This window comes from Eumetopias jubatus, unplaced genomic scaffold (assembly GCF_037043125.1).
Source record: "Eumetopias jubatus isolate StellerSeaLion01/CBP00866 unplaced genomic scaffold, mEumJub1_p1.0 scaffold_11, whole genome shotgun sequence".
Classification (NCBI taxonomy): domain Eukaryota; kingdom Metazoa; phylum Chordata; class Mammalia; order Carnivora; family Otariidae; genus Eumetopias; species Eumetopias jubatus.
Genome location: NW_028274817.1, coordinates 44,832,344 through 44,838,958, shown reverse-complemented (window position 1 = coordinate 44,838,958; position 6,615 = coordinate 44,832,344). Strand labels below are relative to the sequence as shown.

Here is a 6,615-nt window from a genome sequence, read left to right as displayed (position 1 = left end):
CTTAAAATAAAACAATGAAGTTTGCCTCATCTTCCTTTCATGAATAATTTCTCTGTAGCATATGATGCTATTTGATAGCATTTTACCCATGGTAGAACTTATTTCAAAATTGGCGTCATTCCTCTCAAACTCTGCTTCTGTTTCATCAACTAAGTTTATGTCATATTCTAATTTTTTTTTTCATTTCAACAATCTTCACAGCATCTTCACCAGTATTTGATTCCATCTCAAGAAACCACTTTCTTTGCTCATCCATAAGAAGCAAGTCCTCGGGGTGCCTGGATGGCTCAGTTGGTTGAGTGTCTGAGTCTTGATTTTAGGTCAGGTCTTGATCTCAGGGTCATGAATTCACGCCCCATACTGGGCTTCATGCAGGGCATGGAGCCTACTTAAAAAGAAAAAAAAAAAAAGGCAACTCCTCATCCATTAAAGTTTCATCATGAGATTACAGCAATTCAGTCCCATCTTCAGGCTCCACTTTCTAGTTCTCTTGCTCTTTCTACCACATCTGCAGTTACTTCCTGCACCGAAGTCTTGAACCCCTCAAAATCATCCATGAAGGTTGGAATCAACTTCTTCCAAACTCCTGTTAGTGATGATATTTGACCTCTTCCCGTGAATCACAAATGTTGTTTCTAAGAATGGTAAATTCTTTACAAAAGATTTACTTTGCCAAAATCCAATAGAAGAATCATAATCTTATGGCAAATAATAGCCTTACAAAATGCATTTCTTAAATAATAAGGCTTGAAAGTCAAAATTGCTCCTTGATCCATGGACCGCAGAATGGATGTTGTGTCAGCAGGCATGAGAAAACATTAATCTTATACATCTCCATCAGAGCTCTTGGGTGACCAAGTGCATTATCAGTAAGAAGTAATACTTTGAAAGGAATCTTTTTTTCTGAGCAGTAGGTATCAACAGTGGGCTTATTCGGTAAACCATGTTGTAAACACATATGCTGTCATCTGTGTTTTGTTCCATTTATAGAGCACATGCAGAGTAGAGTTGGCATAATTCTTAAGGGCCCTAGGATTTTTGGAATGGTAAATGAGCACTGGCTTCAACTTAGTCACCAGTTGCATTAGCCCCTAAGAAGGTAGCCTGTCTTTTAAAGCTTTGAAACCAGGCATTGACTTCTCCTCTCTAGCTATGAAAGTCCTAGATGGCATCGTCTTCCAATATAAGGTTGTTTTTTATACATTGAAAATCTGTTGTTTAGTGTAGCCACCTTTTCTAATTATTTTAACAAGATCTTCTGGATAACTTGCTGCAGCTTCTCCATCAGCACTTGCTGCTTCACCTTGTACTTTTATGCTATGGAGATGACTTCTTTCCTTAAACCTCATGAACCAACCTCTGCTAGCTTCCAACTTTTCTTCTGCAGCTTCCCCACCTCTCAGCCCTCATAGAACTGAAGAGAGTTAGGGACTTGCTCTGGATTAGGCTTTGGTTTAAGGGAATGTTACGGCTAGTTTGATCTCCTATTCAGACCACTAAAACTTTCTCTGTATCAGCAAGAAGGCTGTTTCACTTTCTTATGCATGTATTCACTGGAGGAGCACTTTTAATTTTTCAAGCATTTTCCCTTTGCATTCACATCTTGACTAACTGTTTGGCACAAAAGGCCTAGCTTTTGGCCTGTCTTGGCTTTTGGCAGGCCTTCCTCACTAAACTTAATCATTATTTCTAGCTTTTGGTTTAGAGAGAGAAATGTATGACTCTTCCTTCAGTTGAACACTTAATAGCTATTGTAGGGTGATTAATTGGCCCAATTTCTTTTTTTTCTTCCGAGTTTTTATTTAAATTCCAGTTAGTTAACATACAGTGTAATATTAGTTTCAGGTGTAGAATTTAGTGATTCATCACTTATACATAAAACACTTGGTGCTTATCACAACAAGTGCACTCCTTAATCCCCATCACCTATTTAACCCATATCCCCACCTACCTCCCCTCTGGTAACCATCAGTTTGTTCTTTACAGTTAAGATCCTGTTTTTTGGTTTTCCTCTCTTTTTTTCCCCTCTAATGTTTGTTTGTTTTGTTTCTTAAATTCCACATGAGTAAAATCATGAGTGAAATTTGTCTTTCTCTGACTTTCACTTTAGCATAATACTCTCCGGCTCCATCCACATCGTTGCAAATAGAAAGATTTCATTCTTTTTTATATTTGGCCCAATTTCAATGCTGTTGTGTCTTAGGGAATAGGGAGGCCATGGAGAAGAAGAGAGATGGAAGAACTGCCAGTCCGTGGAGCAGTCAGAACACACATTTATTGATTAAGTTCTCCATCTTATATCGTTCATGGTGTCCCAAAACAATTACAACAGTAGCATCAAAGATCACTGACCACAGATCACCATAACAAATTCAACAGTAGTGAACAAGTTTGAAATATTATGAGAATTACCAAAAATGTGACATGGAGACACAAAATGAGCAAATGCTATTGGAAAAAATGGTACCAATAGACTTGCTCCATGAAGGATTGCCACAAACTTTCAGTTGTAAAAAACACAATTATCTGTGAAGGGCAATAAAACAAAGCACAATAAAATGAGGTATGTCATTTATACTTATTTATAGGTATTTATACTTATATTTTTATTTGTATTTATATTTATTTAGTTATTGTAACGTTTGGCTCATGAAATTATGGAGACTGGCAAGTCCCAAGGTCTGCAGTTGGCAAACTGGAGACCCAGGAGAGCCAATGATATAGTTCCAGTCAGAGGGCCAGCAGGCTTAATGTCCAGGAAGAGCCAATGTTTCAGTTTGAATTCAAAAGCAAGAAAAATTCACCCTTACTCAACGTAGGGTCAGCCCTTTTGTTCTAGTCAGGCTTTCAACTGAATGGATGAAGCTTACCCACATTGGCGGGGAGGAGGGGGAACAGGAACCTGCTTTACTTGGTCTATCAATGTTCAGCTTATCCAGAAATACCCTCACAAACACATTCAGAATGTTTGACCAAATACTTGGGTTCTCCTTGGCCCTATCGAGTTGGCACAAAATTAACCATCACATAAGTCCTTTGTCCTATATATGTATTATAAATATTCTTTTCAAGTCTGTAACTTGTCTTTTAACTTTAATTAAAATCCATTTGACCAACTGTCAAATTTTCTTTTACTGTTTGTGGGTTTTGTGTCCTATGTAAGAAATTTTTGTTTACTCCCATGTTTGCAAAGATTTTCTGCTATACTTTCTTCTAGAAGTTTTATAGCTTACATTTTATGAGTAGTTTTATAATCTACTTTTAGTTAATTTTTGTTTATATGATGAGTTAAGGGTTGAGGTTCATCTTTATTGGTATTGATAGACAATTGTTCTAGAACTTTTGATGAAAAGATTATCCTTTCCCCACTGAATTGACATTGAAACCCAACCAACCATATGTATGTGGGTCTAGTCTGTTCCATTCATCTAAATGTATATTCTTACACCATCAAATACTACAATGTTTTGATTATTGTTGCTTTCATGTTCCTTTCATGCAAGTATTGAACTAAAGCAGTATGGGTCCTCCATCTTTGCTTTTTTTTTTTTTCAAAATTGTTTTGGCTACCCTGAGACCTTTGAATTTCCATATAAATATTAGAATTAAGTTATCAATTTCTTTGGAAAGTCCTGCTGAGATTTTGATCGAAACTATGTTGAATATATAGACCAATTTAGGAAGGATTGTCATTTAAATAATATTTAGTCTTCCAATCTGTTTATCCTATATCTCTCCATCTATTTAGTCTTCTTTAATTTCACTAAGCAGAGTTTTATAATTTTTAGTATATAGGACTTATATATACTTTGTAAAATTTATCCCAAATTATTTAATGTTTTTAATACAATTTTAAGTGATAACTTTTCCATTTTTTAATTTTCCAACTGTTCATTGTTTACTAGCATAGAATACAATTGATTTCGTGTATTGATCTCGTATACTGAAATCTTTTGTTTGTAGATATAATTTAGTAGCTATTAGAACTAATTCCTTAGAGTTATACATAAATCATGTTGTCTGTCAATAAAGAGAGTTTAACTTCTTTCTTTCCAATCTGGATATCTTTTCCCCCTTTCTGCTACCGTGTTTAGCTGGTGAGTATCTCCTAAAAATATAGATTAGAAGTGATGAGAGCAGACTTGCTTTCCTTGTTTCTGGTCTTAGGGGGAAAGTACCCAATATTTCACCATTAAAAATAATGTTAACACACGCAGCCGACGCGGTTGGTGGTTGCCGGCGGTGTGGGGTTTCTTAAAACTGTTCCCTGCGGAGCCAGTCAGCAGCAACATGTCTAACAGAAACAATAACAAGCTGCCCAGCAACCTGCCGCAGTTACAGAATCTGATCAAGTGGGATCTGCCAGCCTACGTCGAGGAGTTTCTACAGCAGTATAATCACTACAAATCCAATGTGGAGATTTTCAAATTACAACCAAACAAACCTAGCAAAGAACTGGCAGAGCTGGTGACGTTTATGGCACAGATTGGTCACTGCTATCCAGAACATTTAGGTAATTTTCCTCAAGAGCTGAAAGATCTTCTCTCCTACAGTCACACTGTCTTGGATCCAGATCTTCAAATGACGTTTTGCAAAGCTTTGATCTTGCTGAGAAATAAGAATCTCATCAATCCATCAAATTTGCTAGAACTCTTCTTTGAACTTCTGTGATGCCGTGATAAGCTTCTGCGAAAGACTTTATACACACATATTGTCACTGATATCAAGAATATAAATGCAAAACACAAGAACAATAAAGTGAGTATAGTGTTGCAGAATTTCATGTACACCATGTTAAGAGACAGCAATGCAACTGCAGCCAAGATATCTTTGGATGTGATGATTGAACTCTACAGAAGAAACATCTGGAATGATGCCAAAACTGTCAATGTGATCACAACTGCATGTTTCTCTGAGGTCACCGAGATATTAGTTGCTGCTTTGACATTTTTCCTTGGGAAAGATGAAGAGGAGAAACAGGACAGCGACTCAGAATCTGAGGATAAAGGACCAACAGCAAGAGACCTGCTAGTGCAATATGCCACAGGGAAGAAGAGCTCCAGACACAAGAAAAAGTTGGAAAAGGCTATGAAAGTGATCAAGAAACAAAAAAAGAAGAAAAAACCAGAGGTCTTTAACTTTTCAGCTATTCATTTGATTCGTGATCCCCAAGATTTTGCAGAAAAACTACTAAAGCAGCTAGAGAGCTCTACGGAGAGGTTTGAGGTGAAAATGATGCTCATGAACCTCATCTCCAGATGGGTGGGAATTCACGAGCTTTTTCTCTTTAACTTCTATCCATTTGTGCAAAGGTTTCTGCAGCCCCACCAAAGAGAAGTAACGAAGATCCTTCTGTTTGCTGCCCAAGCATCTCATCACTTAGTACCCCCAGAGATCATTCAGTCAGTGCTCATGACTGTGGCCAACAATTTTGACACCAACAAGAACTCTGGGGAGGTCATGACAGTAGGAATCAATGCTATAAAAGAGATAACAGCTCGATGTCCTCTAGCCATGCCTGAAGAACTTCTCCAAGACCTAGCTCAGTATAAAACACACAGAGATAAGAATGTGATGATGTCTGCAAGAACTTTGATTCAGCTCTTCCAAACACTGAATCCTAAGATGTTGCAGAAGAAATTCTGGGGTAAGCCTACAGAGGCCTCCATAGAAGGAAGAGTGCAAGAGTAAGAATATGGAGTAATTTTAGATGCTAAAGATTACATTCCAGGAGCAGAAGTTCTAGAATTTGAAAAAGAAGAGGATGCTGAAAACGATGAAGATGGGTGGGAAAGTACCAGTCTCAGTGAGGAGGCAGATGCCGATGGTGAGTGGGTTGATGTGCACCGCTCTTCAGATGAAGAACAGCAAGAAATATCCAAGAAGCTCAACAGCATGCCCATGGAGGAGCGGAAAGCCAAAGCTGCAGCCATTAGCACGAGCCGAGTTTTAACTCAGGAAGACTCCAGACTGCATGGCCCAAATGAGGAAAGAACTCAACGCTGCCCCAGGGAAAGCCCAAAAGAGGAAATATATTGAAATCGATAGTGATGAGGATCCCGGGGGTGAGTTACTTTCTCTTCGGGACATTGAACGCCTTCTTAAGAAGCCAAAGTCTGACAAGGAGACAAGACTAGCAACGGCAATGGCTGGAAAGACAGACCGAAAAGAATTTGTGAGGAAGAAAACCAAAATGAACCCATTTTCCAGTTCCACAAATAAAGAGAAGAAAAAACAGAAGAACTTTATGATGATGCGATATAGCCATAATGTCCGGTCAAAAACCGAGTGTTCCTTCCGAGAAAAGCAGCTGGCACTACGAGATGCATTTTTGAAAAAGAGAAAAAGAATGAAGTAATCTCAAAGCAAATTTTCCACTCCAAGAAGAATGCTAAATTTGTATCATTATTTTGGAAAATTAGTTAACCAAAAATATTTATTTACATTAAAAAGTCCTGAAGCACTATATTGTGAAAAACATAGTAAACTTGGTAGCAATTTAAAAATAATAAAAATAATAATGTTAGCTTGTGTAGCTGTTTATCAAGTTTATGGTGGTGCCTTCTATTTTCTGTTTGCTGAAAGTTTTTATTGTAAATATATATTAAATTATGT

The 6,615-nt window shown here is 37.5% G+C and overlaps 1 pseudogene; it reads left to right on the top strand.

Moving 5' to 3' along the window:
* Window positions 1-4,290: 4,290 nt before the first annotated feature.
* On the top strand, window positions 4,291-6,358 carry LOC148163052 (protein SDA1 homolog pseudogene; annotated as a pseudogene).
* Window positions 6,359-6,615: the final 257 nt, after the last annotated feature.